General features: G+C 44.2%; 1 pseudogene; it reads right to left on the reverse strand.

Annotated features, from left to right (window-relative positions):
• Positions 1 to 20368: 20368 nt before the first annotated feature.
• LOC103699219 lies at positions 20369 to 22110 on the reverse strand (annotated as a pseudogene).
• Between the last annotated feature and the right edge of the window lie 1215 nt (positions 22111 to 23325).

Below are 23325 nucleotides of genomic sequence, written 5' to 3' on the forward strand. Positions count from 1 at the left end.
CGGCAGGGCTCCGTGGTAGCAACAAACAATGCCTCGTGCCTCGAAAGGGTCAAGGTCTCCCTAAAAGAACCCACGCCATCTTATATAAGAGACAAACAAAGGAGACCGCACATCGCGAAAGGCAAGTTGGTGGTGTCAGCCCCCACGCGGTGGCAACAAAGAAAGCCTCGGGCCTTCTTAAAATAACCCAGAGACAAGCAAAGGAGACTGCGTCCCTTGCGGTGACATCGCGAAACGTGCGGCACATTGGTGTTGTCAGCCCCCGCCAACCTTTCACTCCCTTCTGTTGCGAGCCCCATCTGGACATCCGTGCATCTCTTCGTGGATGGTTGCCGCAATGCCATGTGCATTCCTCGGGGTAAAGGTAGAGTAGATCAAAGAATTGATGTTTGAAGTAAGAATAAACAATTCCTTGATCTGAAGTTACACCACACAGCCCAGACTTCAAATTACAGTTTATCAAGATTTTCATCTATAAAAGAATTAAAAATTATGAAGTAACAACTGGCAGTCCTAGCTTTAAATTAATATAAACCAAGTTGATTTCTTAACATCAATTAGAACTTCACCAGGAAGAATTTATGCTGCAACTTGAGATAGAAATGAAGTATTAATACTTCAAAACTGTGCCGTCTTTGCGGTCATTAACCATTAGATCTAAAACATGTCTATTGTTCTTCATTGAAAAATGGAAAGTATATTTCAGAATATTTCACTAGAAATTAGCGCAGAGACAAAATCATCAAAATACTATCAACTTCTTGTCCCAGTATACAGACTCTCACAAAGAATTCTTGAAAACAAATTCAAAATATACAGCCTCGGCCCTGATGCAGTCGTTGGTTGCTGTCAGGCTACGTGCTTCTCGCGAAATTTACAGACTGTTTAATCGTACGGGAAGGACTCTCCTTTAGCCTTTCCATTATTTTGAATAATGTAAATTATTTGCAAATCGATATATTTATGTAGCAATGATTGTATCCTATAGTCTGCAGGCCTAAAATGGATAATTCGGATTCGGATCAGGTCACTGGATAAATGACCTAAAAACAACAAGCCAAGTCGGCCAGGTTCGAGTTTCAGTAAATCCAGACCCGAATCAGAAAATAGAACAAGTATTGGAAGGCGAGTCGAAAGAGTGTTGGAAGGTGACTCGGCCACTGTGATTAGCTGGATTCAGATTCGAGTTATGGATGTTCGCATCCATCCCTTGCTGCGGGACGTCTGGAGCTTGGTAAGAGGGTGCGTCTCCTTCGGGGCAAGGCATATCTATTATGAGGCGAACAGGATGACATCCTTTGTGGTTGATCACTCTGGTGGGTCCTTTGGACCTATGAGGCACAATTGCCTAAAACTTTACAAGATCTGTTGTTTTCTAATTTTGTTGGATGTATTAATATCAAATTAATGTAAATGTTTCGTTATAGCCAAAAAAAAAAGTTATTCCTTTAGGCTCCATATTGATCGATAACTTATGCAGGTTGGCAATGGTCATCATATTTCTATCATTAGCAGACTCTCTGCTATCTTATCAAGTTAACAAAAATTCTAAATCTTAGGTACATGCATTGGTTGGCACCTCACGTTAGGAGCTTATTGCCTTTCAGCAGATCAAAGCATCAAATATTATTTTTTTTGAAAAAAAATAAATTGTATGGCGGATTTTGGTGAGTCAAGACAATTAGGATTAGGTTCTCCTTCTATTACGAAGAATCTCAAACAAGCTCAGCAACAACATGAGACAAAAATTTCAATTATTGTTTTTTGGGCATGAGGATATCAAATCTAGTCTAACCTTCCTCTGGTTTTTTCACTCGTAGTGTGTGCATTGGTTGGCACCTCACGTTAGGAGCTTATTGCCTTTCAGCAGATCAAAGCATCAAATATTATTTTTTTTGAAAAAAAATAAATTGTATGGCGGATTTTGGTGAGTCAAGACAATTAGGATTAGGTTCTCCTTCTATTACGAAGAATCTCAAACAAGCTCAGCAACAACATAAGACAAAAATCTCAATTATTGTTTTTTGGGCATGAGGATATCAAATCTAGTCTAACCTTCCTCTTGTTTTTTCGCTCGTAGTGTGTGCATTGGTTGGCACCTCACGTTAGGAGCTTATTGCCTTTCAGCAGATCAAAGCATCAAATATTATTTTTTAAAAAAAAATAAATTGTATGGCAGATTTTGGTGAGTCGACAATTAGGATTAGGTTCTCCTACTATTACGAAGAATCTCAAACAAGCTCAGCAACGACATGAGACAAAAATCTCAATTATTGTTTTTTGGGCATGAGGATATCAAATCTAGTCTAACCTTCCTCTTGTTTTTTCACTTATAGCGTGTTTGGTTTCTAACATAAAGATTATAAGTGACATGATCTGGACTTCACTTCTTTCGAGACTTAACCAAATGCTAGATGATTGCATATGTAAGAAGAGTGGAGTGCCACAAAATTTATGTTTTAAAAATATTTAAAGTTTATCTATCTTTGGAATTAATTCTCATTTTATGTTTAATTTCTGATGATTAAAAATTTTATTTCCATCACTATCTTTTAATGACCTTTTCTTCTTTGCTGATCAGAGATTTTGATGACCATTTTATATTTAGTCCCATGCCATGTATACTTATGCATTATTTTATATATATATATATATATAAACATCACTAACTATTAAACGGATGATTTGTCGGTAAGACTACATATAAAATGCTATATTACGTAAAAGCTGAATGCAGAATAATAGTCAAACAAAGAACATGATGTTTAAGCTTCATTCGAAGGCTATATAGTCTGTGCATATCTTTGAATGGACATCCATTAAAATGCAAGGGATAAAAAAAAATTAAGTTGCATCACCAAATTAAATTTGGTATTTAACATTTTCTCTGTAGCTATTTAGCCAAATTGGGGCATCCATAAGTAATTTGTGTTGCAAAGTTTATCGTGAATCACGTTGCATGGGCCAATCTAACATCCATATTTGACCTTCTCCTTTTCAATAAAATTGTGACCACAATCACCTCATTAGTCATCATCCAATAAGACATAATGAGATGGGGCCTACAAATTGAGATCCCCTGCCTTCCACACCATTCAGAAGGGCATAGGTGACTAAGTTCCCAAGATCAGTTCGCTCATTGATAATATCTTCAACCAGTTGTGATCTAAATCAGCTCTAATTATCACTAGGATTTCACCATCGTCATGCTGAATTTATGTCGAGCTAATTCCACTACATACTTAAAAAGTATGAATGTTAAAATTGCAAAACATCGTGACCCCCACACAATATTCCATAAACTATTTTAACATAATGATTTTACAAATTAATAACTGCTCAACTGATGTATCATATATGATCTACCAATAAAGTCAGCCCTAAGGTTGATACATGATATTCATAGCTTTTAAAATGTACAAATTAACTAGTAGCCCTTGCTGACACAGTAAGATATTTAGACAATAAAATGCTGATTTTTGTCCAGCAGTTACGAGGGTTCTACATATGCATCCAGGGATTCTTACAACTAAAATATGTTAACATATAGAAATTTGTTTCATTTTTTAGAGATTTTCAATTGACTTGTTGAAATATGAACCCATTATATATATATATATATATATATATATATATATATATATATATATATATATATATATATATGTGTGTGCGCGCGCGCGCGCGCAATTTTTTCTAGTCTATAGAATAATAATATTTCAAGCTTGGACTGGCCCGGCCCGCTGGGCTTAAAATCTAAGCCCATGACTATTTGACTGGTTTTGAAACCATCCAGCCCCGTGAACAGATTTTCTTGATACAATGTTTTGTATAGTTTGTAATTTGGATGCGCTCAAATCTATAGAATAATTATTGATTTATGTTTTCTTTACATCTATTATAATATATGGAAAAAACTTCACAAGATATCTTTCTTTTTTCTTTTTTTTAGCATAAACCAAGACAACACAACATGTTCTTCTCACTAGAGACTTTAAGATGATGGTGAGAAAGTAGAGTCATAGACCATACACAACATCTGTTCTGCATTGTAGTTGCATTGGGAAGTCAGTTTGCAAGTCTTTTTGGATACCTTTGAATGTGATGCATTAATACTGCCCATAAGATTCTGTATGTAGTTTTGTTCTGGTTTAGAAAGCCAGTCAAGACTAGGGTGTAGTTGAGGTCTCCCTTGAAGCGAAAACTCGTATTCCCCCTTCATGTTATTCCATAAGGCATTCCCACCTCAAGTGGGATATAACGAATTAAAAAAAAAATAACGCCATTTTTTCCCCAAAAAGTTAATACCGTTGTTCTATAAAAGAATTCATCTCTCTTCGCATGAATCTATTATTGGAACATCTCCTGCTAGATCTATGCCAATGGATGAACAACCAAGTTCTAAGTGTTTGGAGATCTATGCAGTGGGTGATCCAATGGTGGTTTTGCATGAAAGATACAACCCCATCGCACCATTGATCTAATAGCTAGTACTATCAATAGCATTCACACAAATGAAAAATTATAAGATGGACCCAGGGTAAAATCATCTTAGGTCCACGATGGCCATTAAAATCCTATTCAGGCATTACGTGCTCAAGCCTAAAATCCTCCAATAAACTAGAGGGTGCAAACCAAATTGTACCACCTGCCCTTCACAAAGATCAAGACAACAATTTTCCGACACCATTCGAAACAGGAAAAATATACATCCTTACGCGGGACATCATCACTATAACAAATATGGTTTTTGCCGACTCTATATTGCCGACGCTAGACAAAAGCGTCGGCGATTTTTTTTCTTGCGACAGTAACCGCCGACGCTTCTTAGAAGCATCGGTAAAAAACGTTCCGCCGACGCTTTTTTTTAGCGTCGGCGTATAGGGTCCATTACCGACGCTTATAAGTGTCGGAATATTTATTTCCGACGCTTATAAGCGTTGGCATAACGGAGAAATACGACGACACTTATAAGCGTCGTCGGACTTCATCCCTGCCACAACAAAATCTGATCGACCTTCTCCCTCCGCAGCCCTATATCCCTAGCTAGCTCACGCCGACCGACTCCCTCCCTCCTCAACCCTTTTCACCGATCTCAGCCATTTCCCTCCACCGAGCGACCCCAAATCGCGTTGCTCCGCCGCATCTCCTTCCCCTCCTCCTCCTCTCCGTTGGTCTCCTCTCCATGGACATCTTCCTCCTCCGCCGCAGAGCACTCATGCGGCAATTGAAGTTTGGAGCCGGCAAGGATAGGGACAAGGCCAGGTTTGGGATCTTCTTCTCTTACTTCGATCTTTAAATTCTGGATGTTTTGGATTTTCTTTTGTTTTTATAATCGGATTGTTTAGGAATTTTGTTCTAGTTTCTCTTGTTTCATGAATTTATAATCTGATCATTAAATTCATTTATCCGTTATAGGAGGAGTTTGTAAGATTCTACTCTCCTGGAAAGGGGCCGATCCTCGCTACCGTACGATTACTTATTCCGGCCAATAGCTCAACTTGTTTGCCAAGGATAAATGGGGATAACCCCACATATTTCCGATCTAAATGTTGTCTGACGGTTGTTCCTTCAGATTGCAACCAGAGACTGCTACTGGGCACCAACTTTTTCGCCAAGGCAAAACAAAAGAAGAAGAATTACCATGAAATTGATGAACATACGTGGAGCCCTGAAAAATAGTAGAGGAGGAAAGTAGTAATATCTTAGAATTAACATTGGAAAGGAGAGAGGATCCAAGAGTGAAAAGCCATTAATTAGGCATGCATTTTAGTAAAATCATGATCTAGAAAACAAGTTAGTTCCTGTTTATCATTCATTAATGAGTGCATCAGATAGCTGGGCTCGTTGAATATAGACATCAAAAATACGGCAAAAATGCAGCGATAACATTCCGAGACGTGTCAATCAGATACTATAGATAGTAAACCTGTTTGCTGTGCGTTTCTCCATAAAAGAAAAACAACTCGATGATAAGGCATAGCTGCTAGCCAACTGCTCTTATTATTCTCCATACTTATCCACCGTCGAGTGAGAGAAATGAGCAGCGAATGGGGAGCCGAGATCGGTTGGAAGGTGGAAATTAACGATCTTGAGGCTGGCTCAGTGGAAGATCGGAACTGATGCTCTTATCCCCTTCCCTCCCTCCCTCGTTCTATGCCTTATTTTCACTCCCATGCCAATGTACATATATAATTACGCATTATTGTGTGGAAAATATATATAAAAAAACATTTCTAAGTGTTAAACGGATGATCTCTTTATTAGACTAGAAAGAAAATGCTAATTATGAAAGAGTGGAATGGTCAAAGAACATGCCGTTTAAGCTTCATTCAAAGGCCATTGTCGCCTCATTTTTCAACATCCAATTAGGTAAGAAATGCTATACAAGTGAAGAGCACCATCTAACCATGGCATCATTGCTAGGAAATGTATCATAAAACAAGTCAGGGCAAAACAAGTTGCGAATAATGGATGATGCCTGCAAATCTTGTTCCCATGCCACCGACATAATTCACGAGGGCGTAGGTGCCCAAGATCACTCCACTCATTGATAATATCTTCAACTAGTGGTGATCTAAATCGGCTCCAATTATCATTTATCATTGGGATCCCACCATTGTCATGCTGAACTTATGTCTAGCTGCTTCTGCTCCATGCTCCCATGGCTCATCTCTGCGACTAGTTGCAACTTAATCAAGTTGGTCACAAGCGCCAGCCATAAGGATAGAGATGGGCATCGAGCCGTGCCGGGCCCGGCCCGACCCAGGCCCACCGGGCCGCAGACTAACGGGCCGTGCCTGGCCCGGCCTGTTACTAGACGGGCCGTGCCAGGCACGGCCCGCTTAGCCTAAAAGCTAAGCCCGGCTCGGCCCTAGGCACTTGGGGTGGCGGGCCGTGCCGGGCCCTGGCACGAGACTGGCCGTGCCTGGCACGGCCCGTATGGCAAAAAAAAAATAGCCGTTACGGGCCGTGCCAGGCACGAGACGGGCCGTGCCAGGCACGGCCCGTCTGGCTACCAAAAAATAGCCGTTACGGGCCGTGCCAGGCACGGCCCGTCTGGCTACCAAAAAATAGCCGTTATGGGCCGTGCCAGCACGGCCCGTCTGGCAAAAAAAAAAAAAGCCGTTGCCATAACGGCTATTTTTGGTTTTTACCCAAAATACCCCTTCCAACAATCATAAAATGGCTAATTTGAGGGATATTTTAGGAAAAAATATATTTGGAGTCCTATAAATATCCTTTTCCTTCCTCATTCTCACCACACCAAACCAACTCTTCTCTCCTTCTCTACTACTACTATTTCTCTCTTCTAGCAATATTTAGCAAGTGCTCTTCTAGCAATTTAATTTTTAGTTTACATTTAGCAAGTGTTCAAGTGCTACACATGAGGAGGTTCTTGTTGAGAAGAGAAGAAGGTTCTTGTTGAGAGCACAAGAGGAAGCTCACAAATCTCGGCTCTACCTCTGGTCCTCTACTCAATTTCTTCTTGTGGTTAGTTTTTATTTTTTGCATTCGTCAATTTAGATATGTCATCTTTTGAGAAAAGTCATTTTGGCATTCCTCCTGTTTCTGAGGGAGAAGAAACTAATCTCCAACCCCATGTTCCTAGTTCCTCTAGAACTAGTGAATCGAGTGAAGATCAAACCTCTTCTTGTAAGAGGACTAGTGCTGTATGGAATGAATTTGATAGAATTATGGTTGATGGAGTCTGAAAAGCAAAATATAAAAAATGTGCCAAACTTTATAGTTGTAGTAGTAGTGGGGAAACAGGCCATTTAAAAAGACATCAAGAGAGTCATAGGATGCATGATTCTCGTCTTCAAAGTACCCTTAATATACAAGGGGATCACTTTTAGGTAATTTTGCATATAATCATGAAAATCAAAGAAAATCACTTGTAAAATGGATAGTTAAGGATGAATTACCTTTTAGTTTATGTGAATCTTTTAATTTTGAAGAATATGTTCAATTAAACCTACAACCTGCTTACAAAAGAACTAGTAGGCGTATATTTAGAAGAGTAGCTATGACTAACTTTTTAGCAATGAGATAAAGTTTAATTGAAACACTTCCTACTTTAAATGTAAAAGTTTCATTAACTTCTGATATTTGGTCAGCATCTGTAGGTAGTAATTGTTTTATTGCTATTACTGCTCGTTATATTGATAATGATTGGCAATTAAATAAACGTATTCTTGCTTTTCGTACTTTTGATTTTCCACATTCTAGGCAACAAATTTCAAATGCCATTTATCAAACTGCATGTTCATATAATATTAATGATAAAATTATGTCTATTACTTTTGATAATACATCTAATAATAATTCTGCTATTACATTATTAAAGGACTCATTTCCATGTTAAATGGAAATTTATTGCATATTAGATGTGCATGTCATATCTTAAATCTTTCTGTTCAAGCTGGCATGGGCATGATTCAAGATGTCATTTCAAAAATTAGAAATGCAGTTTCTTTTATTCATACTTCAAAATCAAGACTTCAAGAATTTAAGGAACTATGTATAAATTATGGTAAACATTTTAAAAAATTTAAACTTGATGTAATTACTCATTGGAACTCAACATATAGCATGATACATGATGCATACCCATATAAAAACTTATTAAGTGCATATATTAATGATCGTGGATTAGGCTTTACATTGACTGAAATTGATTGGAATAAAGAAAAAATTTTGGAAGATTTTTTGCTTAGTTTTTATAATGCTACTAATGTTTTTTCTGGTATTTATTATCCAACTTTATGTTCATTTTTACAACAAGCATATATGATTAGTCAAACATTTGCAGAACATAGATATGATGATGTTTTAATGCCTATTATTGAACAAATGGAATCTAAATGGAATGAGTATTGGGACAAGATATGTCCTATGCATAACTTAGCTGCTGTATTTGATCCAAGAGTTAAATTGAATGGCGTACTAATTTTACTTGATGCATATTGTGAAAATATGATTCAAGATCCTGAACCTGCTAAAATTGAGGTAAAACAACTTCTTTATGATATTTATGCTATATATGATGAAAAAATTCGTGGATCTAGATTCTTCGTACAAAGCTCTATTTCTTCTTCTAGTAGTTCTCATTCGTCATCTATTTTTTCATTCATTGCACAGAGAAAACACACACATGCTTCAAGTTCATCTTCATCTTCTTCATCTTTAAGTAGTGAACTAGAATTTAATTTACGAAATGATCTTCAGTCTGCATATGATGAAAATCAAATAGAGAGTCTAGATGTATTATCTTGGTGGAAGAGTGTTAAAAATCAATATCCTGTTATGTCTTCAATTGCACGCGATATTTTAGCTGTGCCGATGTCCACAGTAGCATCGGAATCCGCTTTTAGTGCAGGTCGGCGTGTTCTTGACGAAAAAAGAAGTAGGATGACTCGCGAAACGGTTGAGATGCTTCTCTGCTTCAAAGATTGGTTGGATGCTGAGGCAAGACTTCAAGATAAAGGTGGACATGATACAACATCCTCTGATGATGATGATACAAACACTACTGAATAGTGAATACTGATGATTAGTAAAATTTTGATCATTTATTTTATTTCTTAATTTTTTATAATTGTACATTTTTATTTTTTTAATTGTTAAAGTGAGTCATCTCTATTTTTTCTCCTTTCTTATTGTATTCTAGAGGTCAGACCAAGGTCCAAACCTCTCTTCATGTACCATTTTGATTTAAATTAATAAACTGGTAGGGGTCTATGCCAAACCCCCCACCATTAAGGTGGCTTTATATTAATAAATCCTTAGTTCCCAATATTTATTAATTTATTAAAAAAAATTATTCTCATTTTATTTTAAGGGGGACGAGCCGTGCCTGGCCCGGCCCAGGCCCGGTTCAGACCCTTATGGGCCGTGCCGGGCTGGCTCGCGGGCCGTGCCGTGCTTGGCCCATGAATCGTGCCAGCCCAGGCCCTTATGGGCCGTGCCGGGCTGGCTCGCGGGCCGTGCCGTGCTTGGCCCACGAATCGTGCCAGCCCAGGCCCTTATGGGCCGTGCCGGGCTCGGCCCGCGGGCCAGGAATTCTTAACCCAGCCCGGCCCCCTTTTATGGGCCGTGCTAGGCACGACCCGTTACTGTAGCAAGCAGGCCGTGCCTGGCACGGCCCGCTTCGTGCCAGGCCGTGCTGGGCCATGGGCGGTCCGGCCCAATGCCCACCTCTACATAAGGATCCCACCATTTTCACAATATTTGTTTGCATGTAATCCAACTTCATGCCCTCAAGGCGCACTTCATTGCTAAATGTTTGAGTATTCGACCTAAGGTGTCGTTCTTTAATTATAGAAACCTCACCAACTGTTGTACTGAATTATCTTCAGTCTAACCATATCAGATGCCCACGACCACCTAGAGGGATCCTTATCGAGGACTAAAATACTTCCCCTTCTTCTTTTGAAATTTCTAACCATTTTTAGCACATGATACAAGAACCATATGAATAAGATCATAACCCCATAGATTTATTTTGGAGCATGAAAAGTAATATTTTTTTGATGAACAACATGAAAAGCTAGGCCGTGCTTGGTATTATTGTCACTTTTCTTGTAAAACAATATAGAAACAAAAATTCTATTTCTATTTTTTTTTCAGATTTCTAACAACAAAAATCATGTTTGGTTCTCTTTCTCTCTCTTTTTACAATGAGGGCCGGCAATGAGAGAGACGGAGGCGGGATGGGGTTGGTGACATGATAAGGGAGAGCATGACATCGGGTGGAGAGGAAGTCGAGGGAGAGACGGATGAAAAGGAGATGGTGATGGGGCCGACGATGCGGCCCGAGGATGAGGGATAACTTAGCATTAGGCGAAGAGTTGGCCGACAAGATTTGAGAATCTGGTGTGGTTGGGTGGGGCAACGGGACTAAGGATGAGCTTGTGTAGAAAAAAAAGAGTGGTTAAGAGGAGAAGGGAGAAACTCGCTAGCAAAAAAAAATGAAAATGAAAATTTTTCGCTTTCACTTTTTGCAGAAATAATGAACGTTGTTTTAAAAGATAAAAACAGGATAACCAAATATATTTTCTGCATTGATTTTATTTTTTATTTTTTTAAAAAAAATTAGTACCAAATAGGAACAACTAATTTAATATGTTGAACAACGATAATAAATAGAGAAAAATATTACAGATTGCCAGCCAAATGATCACTCTGATCGAGTCTCTTGTATTTAGGACAATAATTGGCAGAGCAATGTATGGAGTTAACTGACACGACATATCCCAAATACAGCACATGCCTAGAAAAATAAAGAAAAATAGAAAAATAGATTAGTATGCATTAAGTCAGACCTAATGGGGTCTAGAATTGGGTCTAATCCAAGATAAAGAAAAACAGAAAAACTATAAATTAGAAAGTATAATAATAGTGACATGAATTATAACAGCATAGATTAATGATAGCATTGGTGTGAATATTATTGTTTTTACGAAAAAGGTGCAGAGTTATTTCATTTTTTTAAAGAAAATGTGTCACCCAAAATATGGGGTATCAAAATTAAGTCAATACATTTTAAGGATTTGGCATTCAAATAAGATGTTATAAGAAAAAATTCTTAGATTTATCATTTAGTGGAGCTAGGATTAGACATGAGGAAGGCTGTATGTGAGGGCGGATACACAGCGAGAGAAAAGTACCGGTGAGAATATGCAATTAAAGTCACCAACTACAACTGTCGGGACACCCTGGGCGGTAAGGCTAGTGATCTCCTGCCAGAGGACTCTCCTAATCCTGTAATCCGTGCTCGCATACACTCCACACAAAACCCACGGAGCAGCATCCGGTGCCGAGACAACCATAACTACCTGTTGGGGGCAGTTGTGGAAGACATCAAAAGTCGCCACCCCTCGCCTCCACAGTAGCAGGATACCTCCCGACAGCCTCCGAGAATCGACTGCGTATAACTCCTAGTCCCTCCCCAAGCGCCGTCTCAAACGTACAAGCCCCTCACCAGATAGCCGGGTCTCACTAATGAAGCAGATCTCCGGACAGTGAACTTGCACTAACCGTTTGAAGGAAGACATGAAGGACGGCTTGGTCGCCCTCCTACAGTTCCGGGCTAGGACCCTCATGGATCACAGTCTACGTAGTCGGCCTCTGACCCATCCTCCCCTTGGGATGCAGGCCAGCCTCAAGCGCGCTACCTGGGCCCTCCCGCTGCTCAACAGATACGACCTGCATGACTGCCGCCCTGATATGCTGCACAGCAGTCGTGTGGTCCGTGCCCCCTCCTATCATCAGCGGTACGGCCTGACACCCCTCCAGAAGCGGCATGAGGTGGTCCCTGGCCCCACTCCCACTGGAGGCAGCCTCCCCCTGCTCATCCCCAGCCGGAGGCCGAGGGCCAAACCGAAAGACTCCATCATGGTCGGTGCCCACCCGCACTTCCCATCGCTGAACCTCATGCGTCACGCCCAAAGTGAGAAGGGCATGATCGTCGTGTACGGAGGAAACCAGCTCCAAATCTGCTCCCCGATGAGGAGGGCTGAACCGAAAAGGCCCAGCTGGTTCCTCGCTCTGGCCCTGCAACGCAAGTCCAGCACGACTCCCCAGGCCCGAATCTGAGTGGGCCTGTGGGCCTGCTGCAACTTGGCCCAAAGAGACGACCGCGGGCTGGGCCTGAAGGCCCAGCGCCCGCGGTTCCTCAACCGACAGCGCGGCCCGTCGGCCGTGCACATCCTTGCATGGTCCCAGCGAAGCGTGGGCCCGCTCGATCCCATCACTGGGCGCGATCTCAGTGCCCGGGGCTTGGCGCACCGATGGCGCGTGGCGCGCCAACAGCGCTGGGTGCGCCGACGGCGTGGGTCGCGCCTCGGGCCGCCCCACCTGCCCGCGACCCCGGCGCCCAGCCTTGTGGGCCCGGTTACGCTGGGCCGGCCCAGTTGGGTTCTCTCGGTCCATAGGTGCAAGGGCCAGCTGGGCCCCCTGCCCAGGACCCCCAAGTGGGCGAAGGCCCACCTGCAGCCTGGGCCGCTTCTGGGTTTGGGCCCGGGCCGCGGCCGCCTGGCTGGGCTCAGGATCAGCCCGCACCGGGGCCTTGCTGAGTCGCCGACTCGGCCCTGGGTCCCCTGACTCGGCCAGGAGGTCAACGGCCGAGTCCACTTGGAGGGGGTCGAAGGGGGTTTCCGGGTGCCCGTCCCCCCCAACGGCTAACGAGGACCGGCGGCGAGCCACCTTTGCCGGCTTCTGCCAGCCGTCGGTGTCCGCCGGGGACGCCGGCGTAGTTGGGTGAGCCACCAAAAACGGCGGGCAGAGGACGACCCGGGTCCCGAGTGCGCCTCGGTCATCTCCCCCGACCGCGGCGGCCGATTCTCCCACGGGAGTCGCCGCCGTGTCGCCACCATCCAGGGACCGTAGATCGGTCCCTGTACGTCCTCCCCGACGCCTGGAGCCGGTTGAGCAGGCCCGCCCCCCGGGTCCACCGCCGCCGAACCCGAACCCCCCTCGGTGCTAGTGGTCGCCGGAAAGCGGCAAGCCGCTGCCTGGTGGCCCATCCGCCCACACCGAGAGCACAAGGCCGGGGCATTTTCGAAGACGAAGGGCTACCATCTCACCTTCATCTTTTCTTGGATCAATACTCCCGGTAACAAGGGTTTGGTGGTGTCAACCACCACCTTCACCCGGGTGAATCCCATCGCCTGCCGCTGCTCTGTGAAGCCGTCCACAGCGATCGACCGGCCCGCCCGAGCGGCGATATGGAGGATGGTCGACGTCGACCAGTATTCCGGTGGCAGACGAGGCAGGCGGAGCCACACCATTGCCGTCTGCACGGCCTCCTCCTCGGGTTCGAAATACGGAACCCATGCGGTCATGGCGAGGAGTTGCCCGGCCACCACCCACGGGCCCTCGCTTAGTGCCCGGTCCCGGTCCTCCGTCGACCGGAACCTCAGGGCCAGGTAGCCGTCCGCGAGCGGGACGGCCACCACCTCTTTCAGGTTAGACAGGGCGGCGACATCCTTCGCCACCCACTCGGCTGGGACACGGCGGCCGAAGCTCCGGACCACCGCCGCCCGTCCTTCCCACTCGAGCCAAGCCGCCTCAATCGGCTCCTTCGGAAGATGCAACACCTTCGGGAAGCAGCGGCTCAGCCGCTCCACCTCCGCGGCCGTGGGCCATTGAGTCACCCACGGCCCTGGCCTCGTCCAGGCTCCAAAACCCTTACCATTGCCACTCGCTGCTCCCTCCGTTGCTGTCCCCGTCGATTGCTTCCCCTTCCGATCCATCGGGCGCCCTGCAAGGAAGAAGACGGTGAGTAGGGGGATTCCGTCGAGCTGTTTGCTTAGATTCCGTCGCTCGTCCCGCCACCCGGATGGACGGCCGGCCTCCCGCGATGCCGGAGTACCACTTCACCTAGACCGGCGTTGACACCGCCGAACAGTTCTCCGAAAGGAAACTAGCCGTTAGGAGTTTCCCCAGAGCTCTGTTCCTCTCACTTGGTTCACTACCAGTTCAAATGAGACAGGAGGGAGTTTCGCTATTTTGTGTCGCGTACTAGCCTGGTGAACTTAGGGTTCTCTGGATCTCAGTTTACTTGGTGCAATAATCAGCTCGGCAGTGCTAGGGTTTGGGAGCGTCTAGATAGGGCCTTTGCGTCCCCGGACTGGATCCTCCGTTTTCCTACCTGCAGGATTAGTCACTTACCTCGGATTGCCTCAGACCACTGCACCCTGCTGATCTCCACATCATCGGGACCTAATCATCATAGCCCCTTCCGCTTTGAGAAGGTTTGGCTATCGTACCCCCAGTCCTGGGACATTGTCTGTGAGGCATGGCGCATCCCGGTGCGTGGAGATGCTATGCACCCGGTGTCGCACAAACTAGAATTGGCCAAGGGGCGTCTCCGACGGTGGAACCGTGAGGTTGTGGGCGATATCTTTCGGAGAGTAGAGGGGGTAGAGACTGCGATCTCTGAGTTGCAGCAGAAAGAAGATCTAGAAGGTGCGCTCTCGGTGGATGACATGGGTGACCTTCGGGGGCTTCTAGCGACCCACCACTCACTACTACGGCAGCACGAGATCTTCTGGCGACAGAAATCTCAAGTTCAGTGGGTACGTGAGGGTGACCGCAATACTAGTTTCTTCCACTGGACTACGATTATCCGGAGGTAGCGGAGAACGATCCACTCGCTGCGAGACGGGTCTGGACATCGGGTGGAAGGTGAGCCTGCCATTCGTCAGGTCCTGCTGGATTTCTTCCGTGACAGATGGATGGAGAATGAGGATTCCGGCGACAGAGGCCATCCCATGAGGATGGATGCGAGAATCAAGGATACTGAGAACGCAGCCCTGGTCCGACCAGTGTCGGCATAGGAGGTTCAGGAGGCAGTCTGGACTTTGGCTCCAGACAAGGCCCCGGGACCGGACGGGTTCCCCCCATTCTTTTTCCGACAGTACTGGGGTATCATTCGGATAGCAGTGGTAGAGGCTATTCAGTGCTTCTTCTCTCAGGCGATGATGCCGGAAGATTGGAAGGCTACCTTCATCACGCTCATTCCGAAGCGTCAGGAGGCGGCGGGGCCCGGCCATTTCAGACCCATTAATTTGTGCACAACCTTGTATAAGGTTGTGGCCAAAATAATGGTCCGAAGGATGAAGCCCCTACTGCCCGGCATTATCAGTCAGGAGCAGGGGGCGTTTATAGCTGGCAGAAATTTCTCCCATAATATTCTGCTGGCCCAGGAGATTATGTGGGATCTGCAGCGAGCATCGAACCGACGTAGCTTGATGGCTATTAAGCTGGATATGGAGAGAGCTTACGACAGGATCAGATGGAGATTTCTTCAGCAGGCACTCGAGGCGTACGGTTTCACAGGCAGTGGATCGGCTGGGTCATGGGGTGTGTCAGGGGGCCAAAGTTTTCTATCTTGGTCAACGGCACACCTTCACCTTTCTTCGAGTCCACCATGGGGCTGCATCAGGGATGCCCTCTATCACCTTATTTGTTTATTCTTTGTGCTGTCATTTTGTCTCGTGATTTGCAAAGGATGTGTGCCCGCAGGGAGCTGGAGGCCTATGTCCCCGCCCCGGGGGCTAGTCCTCTCTTCCAATTACTTTTTGCTGACGATTGTCTTCTTTTGGCCAGGGCGCGGGTTTCTGATGCACGGATCCTTCGGAGGGTGGTGGCGGACTACTGCATGGCGTCAGGTCAGAGAGTTAATTTCCAAAAGTCAGCGGTTCACTTCAGCCCGAGCACGGAGAGCAGGGTCAGACAGGAGATCCGAGGGATTCTGCAGATACCTGAGCAGGAGGAGACATTGACCTACCTGAGTGTTCCTATCATAGGCCGCAAACTACGGGTGGCAGAGTGCTCCTACCTGGTGCAGCGGGTGGAGAGCAGGTTGGAGGATGGAGAGCGGCTTCCCTGTATATGATGGGGAGACTAACCTTGATCAGATCAGTGTTGGGGTCCATGCCAGTATACCTCATGGCCAACATCGTGGTTCCGAAGACGACCTTGCTGAGGGTCGAGCGACTGCTGTGATGAAACTGTAGGGGTCACACGGCAGAGGCCGCGGGGTGCATTTGGTGGCCTGGGAGCATGTCTGCCGACCTACCAATGAGGGCGGTCTCGGGGTGCAGTCCCTACTGGAGCGACGCGAGGTTTTCATTGCTTGGCATGCAGCTAGGTTCCTGCTGGAGCCACACAGGCTGTGGAGTCAGGTGATGGCGGCCAGATATGGCCGTGAGGGCTCAAAGGTGGCACGGAGAGGGCGGCAAGTCTCCTTCATGTGGCGTGAGATTGGGAGGTACTTGTCGACGATGTCGGCAAACACCAGGTGGCTGATTGGCGATGGGCGGAGTATTGATGTGACTGCGGACCTATGGGTGGATACCGTCCCACTGAGGTGCTGGCCGACCATGATCGATGCTGAGGCAGTGGAGGGGTTGCGGGTCTTCGATCTTCTTGCCCCAGGAGAGTCAGCATGGGATGACGCTAGGCTACGACAGTTGTTCGGAGGATACCTAGCTGAGAGGATCCGGTCCCCTCTGGTGCCAGGTTGTGGGGGGCCTGATGTCAGGGTTTGGGGCACCTCTTGCCGGTCCGGTGTCAGACTGGGAGACCTCGCTGGTGTTATCCAGCAGGAGCATGAGCCGGGGCAAGACTACACTTGGATCTGGAGGTCAGGGCTTCACCCGAGGGCGGCACTCTTCCTATGGAAAGTGGCATGGGACCGCCTTCCGACGAGAGCAGTGCTGAGCAGGCGAGGTTGGAGGATCCCAACGGAGTGCGGGACATGCAGTGTTGAGGAGTCGGTTGACCACGTGCTCTTCCAGTGTACATGGGCGAGGTCGGCATGGCTGTGGGCAGGGTTCCCGCAGGGGGTTTGGTGTGGAAGGCTTCAGTTTTTACAAATGATGCAGCAGTGGTTGGCCCGGCCTCGGACATGTCAGGAAGCTATTCGAGCGACCTGCACAACACATCAGATCTGGCTGGCGAGGAACGCCCGCACTTTTGGTGAGCGCAGGGTGTCACCGAGGTTCGTTACAGAATTCGCGCGAGTACAGGCATTGGAGATCAGACCTTCTTCGGATGGACCTCTGATAGCTCGAGACACCTGGGGTTCCCTCTCTGCTCCAGCAGCTCCTCAGCTGGTGTTCTTCACCTGGAAACCCCCACCCCCGAGTTTTCTTAAGGTCAACTTCGACGGATCAGTCCTGAATGGAGGCACGCGAGGTGGTGCGGGTTTTGTGATACGGAACCTGCATTCCAGAGTGGTGGCAGTAGGTGGCTGTCAGTTGTTCGGTACGTCGGTTCCCAAGGCAGAGCTACGAGCTGCCTGGGCGGGTCTTCGATATGCGAGGCAGGTATTGCAGGCTGGCTCGATTGTCTTGGAGGGCGACTCGGCTACAGTTATCAGTTGGATCCAGGAGGGGCTGAGGGGTGAGGGCTCAGACCACCCCTTGGTTCAGGATATAGGGATGATGTGTGGGGTTGGGGTGGCCATCCAGGCCAAACATGTATTCAGAGAAGCTAATGGGGCAGCCGACTGGGTGGCTACCTTCGCGGCTCATCATTCAGGGTACATCTTTTGGGTGGGGGAGGGGGAGCTTCCACTGGCTCTCCGTGAGTTAGTATTTTTTAACTTTATTGGGTGTATTCGTACACGTATTGTATGAGAATCCGTTTTCAGCACAAAAAAAAAAAAAAGTACCGGTGACATCAAATTAGTTAGAGGGGATGTTGAGATAGAGACCTCATGACATGCCACTTGGAAGTCGTACCAAGGAGAAAGAGAGACCAAAACAGACCTTAAAACTCACAACCGCGTCCTAAGCTGATGCAATGGTAACAGTTTTTTGGATACAATCAGCAAGTGCATTCTCTAATATCCATCTATCTTTTCCAAAACAGAGCATCGTGTCGTTACAAAACTGAAAGAAATAGCTGCATTCTTTGAGTACTGGCAGAGTTGGGAGCTGTCCTTGCAGCTGGCTATTTTGAAATTAAATACATCTAAACAAAGCTTCAATCATTTTGATTTATTCTTGTAAGATAAATCCAAGAGCCTGCATTCTTTCTCATGGACATTCAATCCTTGCACTAGGCAAAACATTTTAAAGATTTATGATCACAGAACTCGATAAAAAAAAGTTTATATGACATAAATCCGTAAATAAGTCAACACATGTTGTCGAGGAGTTTTTAGGGCATGGTCTTGGAACACCTGTTGCTTACTTTACTCAATGAAGTGCTCCTCATTTCATTCATTATGTTGTAACTGTCCAAAACTTGTTCGACACAACTTTTAAAGGAACTGTAAAAAATCCACAATGCTACAATTTCTAGAAACCTATGTTTCTAAATATTAGAGGGACAAATGAGGCAAAATCATAGATGCTGTGCACAATGCCCATTAAACAAATATAGTGTCAGTAAGTGTTCTTGAGTAAAATGTGTTTAAAATATCATGATGAAACTTAACTGGATGCAGGGTAACCAAGAACAGAATTTAATTTCAATTTCATGCGCTAGAACCTTCATACAACCCGTAAGGGCCCGTTTTAAAATGGGCCTAAGCCGGAATATTCTGATTGGGGTGCTACTCTGCACCTCGCTTATAGATCATTGTATTTAGTCAATCATCAGTAGAGATAAGAAGTCTTGTACACAATCACCTTTATAAATAATATATATATTATAATATATGTAGATGATTTTAGGGTTCGCATCGTTTTGGTATGATTGCTTAATGATTTCTAACATATATATTTCGTTAATATAAGGAGATATCAAATATCGGTGATTATGGCTGCTTGAATTATGGTTTTGGTTATTGGGATATGATGCTGATTATTTTGGAATTTGGGCATAAAATATAATATAAAATTATATTTTTTCTGGTATGGACGAAATTGAATAATTTTTTTGGTAAATAAAAGGATTTGGATTAGACATATTATGGATTGCCTCTCAGGGGCCGAATCATGACACATTGGTTTGCCATTGCGGGCCGAAGTGCAGTTAACTTGGATTGTCACCGCGAGTTGAATGGCGGATATTCAGGTTTGCCACTGCGGGCCGTAGCACAGTTATCTTGGATTGCCACTGTGAACCAAAGTGCAGTTATCTTGGTTTACCACTGTAGGCCGAGGCGCAAATATTTTAGTTTGCCACTGCGGGCCGAAGTACGGATAATTTGGTTTGCTAGTCACGGACCGAAACGTGACCATGAATAGTCCAAATCAAAAAGATAATTGGTTGATGGAAAATCTAGATAAAAATAGAGGATTGAAAGTATAAAACCACTGCATGATAATATCTTACGTGTTTTCTGGAACGGGATATATGTTTGAGGACATACATCTATGGATGCATATTTATATAGATTTTATTGAGCTATGTTGAATAATTGGTATAATGCTTTATGATTTTGTCTGCATTTTGATGAGGTTTGTAGTTAATATTTATTTTAAATTTACTATATTTATATTGGTGTGATGTGTGGGATTCTTATTCATTGTAAAACTCATACCACCTCTTCTCTTTCAGAATCACAGGATGCGTAGTTTCGGATGGGTTGGGCATAGAGTCCGAGCATTAAAGTTATGAGTTAGTTTACATTATGATACCAAGAAACATTTGAAGATTTTGTAACTAAAGCGGTTGGATTATTTGAATATGATGGATTTATTTATTTGGATTATTTGGCTATTCACCGTTGAGTTATTGAATATTTGTTCACCTTAGGCTTTGCATGATCTCTAGAGCTTTGCTCTAGGGCTCATGCAGTTGTGTTACGTGCTCGGGCCCAGATGTTTGATTTGGGACGTGACACAACAACATTAGATCTAATAGCTAACTTTGAAGAAAATTACAAACCAACAATGATACGTCCAAGCAAATTATTTTTTATGAGGTCAACAGCATAGCCAACCACATTTATCTATACTACCTAACAACCACAGTTAACCGTCTAGTTTCTATTCTCCCCAGATAAACGAAAAATTCTCCAGTATCCATGTTTGGAGGGAATCCTTTCTTATCCACTGACCCTTCCATCATATCTGTCGCCTATTTTCACTTCGTAGGTGAAGAGTGAAAATAGGACAATGCAGAAAATACTGCCTGCTCGATGGTCAGCAAGAGGAGAAGGGCCGCTGCCAACACTGAAGTTGTAGCCCATGGGTTGCCAAAATAGTCTCGCCTCAAATCAGCAAGCCATTCGCGCCATTTGACTCCATAAAATCTGATCCATTTGGAGTCATAAAACCTATTTACTTTCAAAATCTGATTTGCAAGGTAGTTCTTTTCCCAAACATAGTGTATCTGACTGCCCTACTTATTGAAGAGGTCTACCACTTCTTGATCATTGCTTAGCTTAAGTTCCAGTATACCTTGCGAGTGGAGCAACCGCACGTCCTCAGCCTGGTCGATGATGGAGTTCATAAAGAGTGCGTATATCGTAATGTACATCTCAGTGTCGAAATAGCACTGCTCGAAAGCTATGAGGTTCCGAAAGAGAGGACCGGTATAGTCACAGATTTGCAGTCGTGGTATCTCCATCCGCCCAATCCAAAGCGCTAAAAACAACTTCCAGAGGCATTGCAGTGGCGTGAGCTTCCTTTTCTGGAATTTTATGTTCAAAAAATTGGTTGCCTGTTCATTTATCTCGAACTTCACCCCAGCCCTATCGAGCTTTGTCACACTAGGAATCCACTTGGGTGGATATGGCGGAAACCATTGTGAAAGATCGACTTTTGTTTTCTTCCACTTGCACTCCCTGAGTTCAGGAATACATCCTGATGCAAATGTAGACTCTCTTGGGTTTTCTGAAGGGATCCGAGATGAATAAAATAGATGGAGCAGATGATGGTATTCTTCGGGGGACTTCTTCTTGAATGATTTGGATTCGTTGGGTTGGATGCCCTTGAAAAGCCCGAGAGCAAGGTCAACAAGATTAATCCGTCCATCCTCGCATGGTTTGAGATGATCAAATAGCAATTGGATGATGAAGAAAGGAATTTGGTTCTCAAGCTTCAGCAGATCAAAAACCACTGAACCAATAGTGAACAGCCCTGCCACAGTTGGGCCCTCAAGCTGTTCATCCTTCTCGTTGGTATTTAAAACAACATCCCCTTCCCTCACCTCCATCATACACTCTAGTCTCCTTGGATTCAATGATTCCTTCCTGAGACACATGAGATAAATGATGAAGCACCCATCAAGCAACATGATCAATGCCATATCTGAGGCATTCAGTGCGGAGAATTCCTGAGAGTAGCGGCTTCGGACCTTCTCATCCTGTTTCTTCAACACCAACAAGCACTCTTTCAACAATTGGCTTGCATGCTCCGGGCTTCGATGACGCGATAGAAGGTGCCGAACACACCGCAACTTGTGGTAGTTCATGGAGGAACTCCCAAGGCTGTTGTGGTGAAAAGGTCCGAGGAAAGCAATCACTGGTTCGTATGCTTTAGGATCCAACTGTCGGATATGCTCGGGGACCTTGAAGATGGTGCATCGTGCCTCGAGATGGTCCATACATTCTTCTAAATTTACTGTACGTCTAACTAAATTGATCCACTCCTCATCGTTGGTTGAAACAAGGGATTCCTCGTCCAATTCTTCGTCCATGTTGCGACCTGATTTATAGAGTACATGACCAAGTTACTATAACTTCTAAGACAAATTATCTAACAGACATTTAGTTCAAAAATTAAAATAATTGATTTTTCATGCAAAAATTTCCAGTTGCTGCGAGCAAGCTACTTTTATTATACAATATCTTGAACATAGGCCCAAAAAATTTGACAGGATGCCTTTTGTATTTAAATTATGCAAGTGACAGTATGCAAGTATTCTCTAGGATTTAATTATTTTTCATGCAGAAACAAGCAAAAATTTCAAAATTAAGGGATCTAGACATTTGCTAGGAATAAGGATTTCCTGTGGTTCGTTCAAAACCATATCACATCCATGATCCAAGAACTGTAAGAGAAATTATTGGAAAGCAACCATTTAAAAACAAAAAAGTTGACAATTTTGACCACAATTTGAAAAAGATAAATGACAGATAAATCCTGAAACTTAGAAAACAAAATGAAATAAGTAAGAATAGAGAAATAAAACTTGAATTATCTCTCATGCAGAAAATAAAGATAAATAGAATGTAAAGAATTTACATCATATCATCAGGAGTGCTAACTTTTAATTAGTAAAACATAATATTTAAGAATTATGTTGAGAATATGATAATATGTATGACAATCATGAATTATTTAAAGTTTCTATTTTTTAAAATTTATGAGAACTTTATTTTATTGGAGAAACTCACAGCCGCCCTTTCCAGCCACTACAAGAAAATACATATTCAGCGACTAAAATTCTATTCGCCGAATAACCATATTTGGTCGCCGAAACCTTTTCGCGACTAGCATACTCTTCGTCGCCGAACCCTAGTCACTGAAAGGTTTTGGCGACCAATATTGTGTGGTCACCTAAGATACACCAACAACGACCAACATTTGGTTGCCGAAGAAAATTTTCAGCGACCAAATCTGTTGTCGCTAATTTCAACGCCGACCAAATAGTTGGTCGTGGAATGTTTGTCTTCCGCTGCCAAAAAAGTGGTCACTGAATGTTTATCTTCCCCCACCAATAGTTTGGTCGCAGAATATATTGGAATGCATTGGGCTTAATATTAACCTGTATTAACCTGTATTAACCTGTATTTAATTAACAATTCAAATTATAAGCTTAATATTTAATTTTGGGCTCGTTCCAAATCCTGTACAACCAACACAGCCTATCCAATATCCATATTGCACAATACATTTGCTCATCCAAATA

Source organism: Phoenix dactylifera, chromosome 1 (genome assembly GCF_009389715.1).
Source record: "Phoenix dactylifera cultivar Barhee BC4 chromosome 1, palm_55x_up_171113_PBpolish2nd_filt_p, whole genome shotgun sequence".
Lineage (NCBI taxonomy): Eukaryota > Viridiplantae > Streptophyta > Magnoliopsida > Arecales > Arecaceae > Phoenix > Phoenix dactylifera.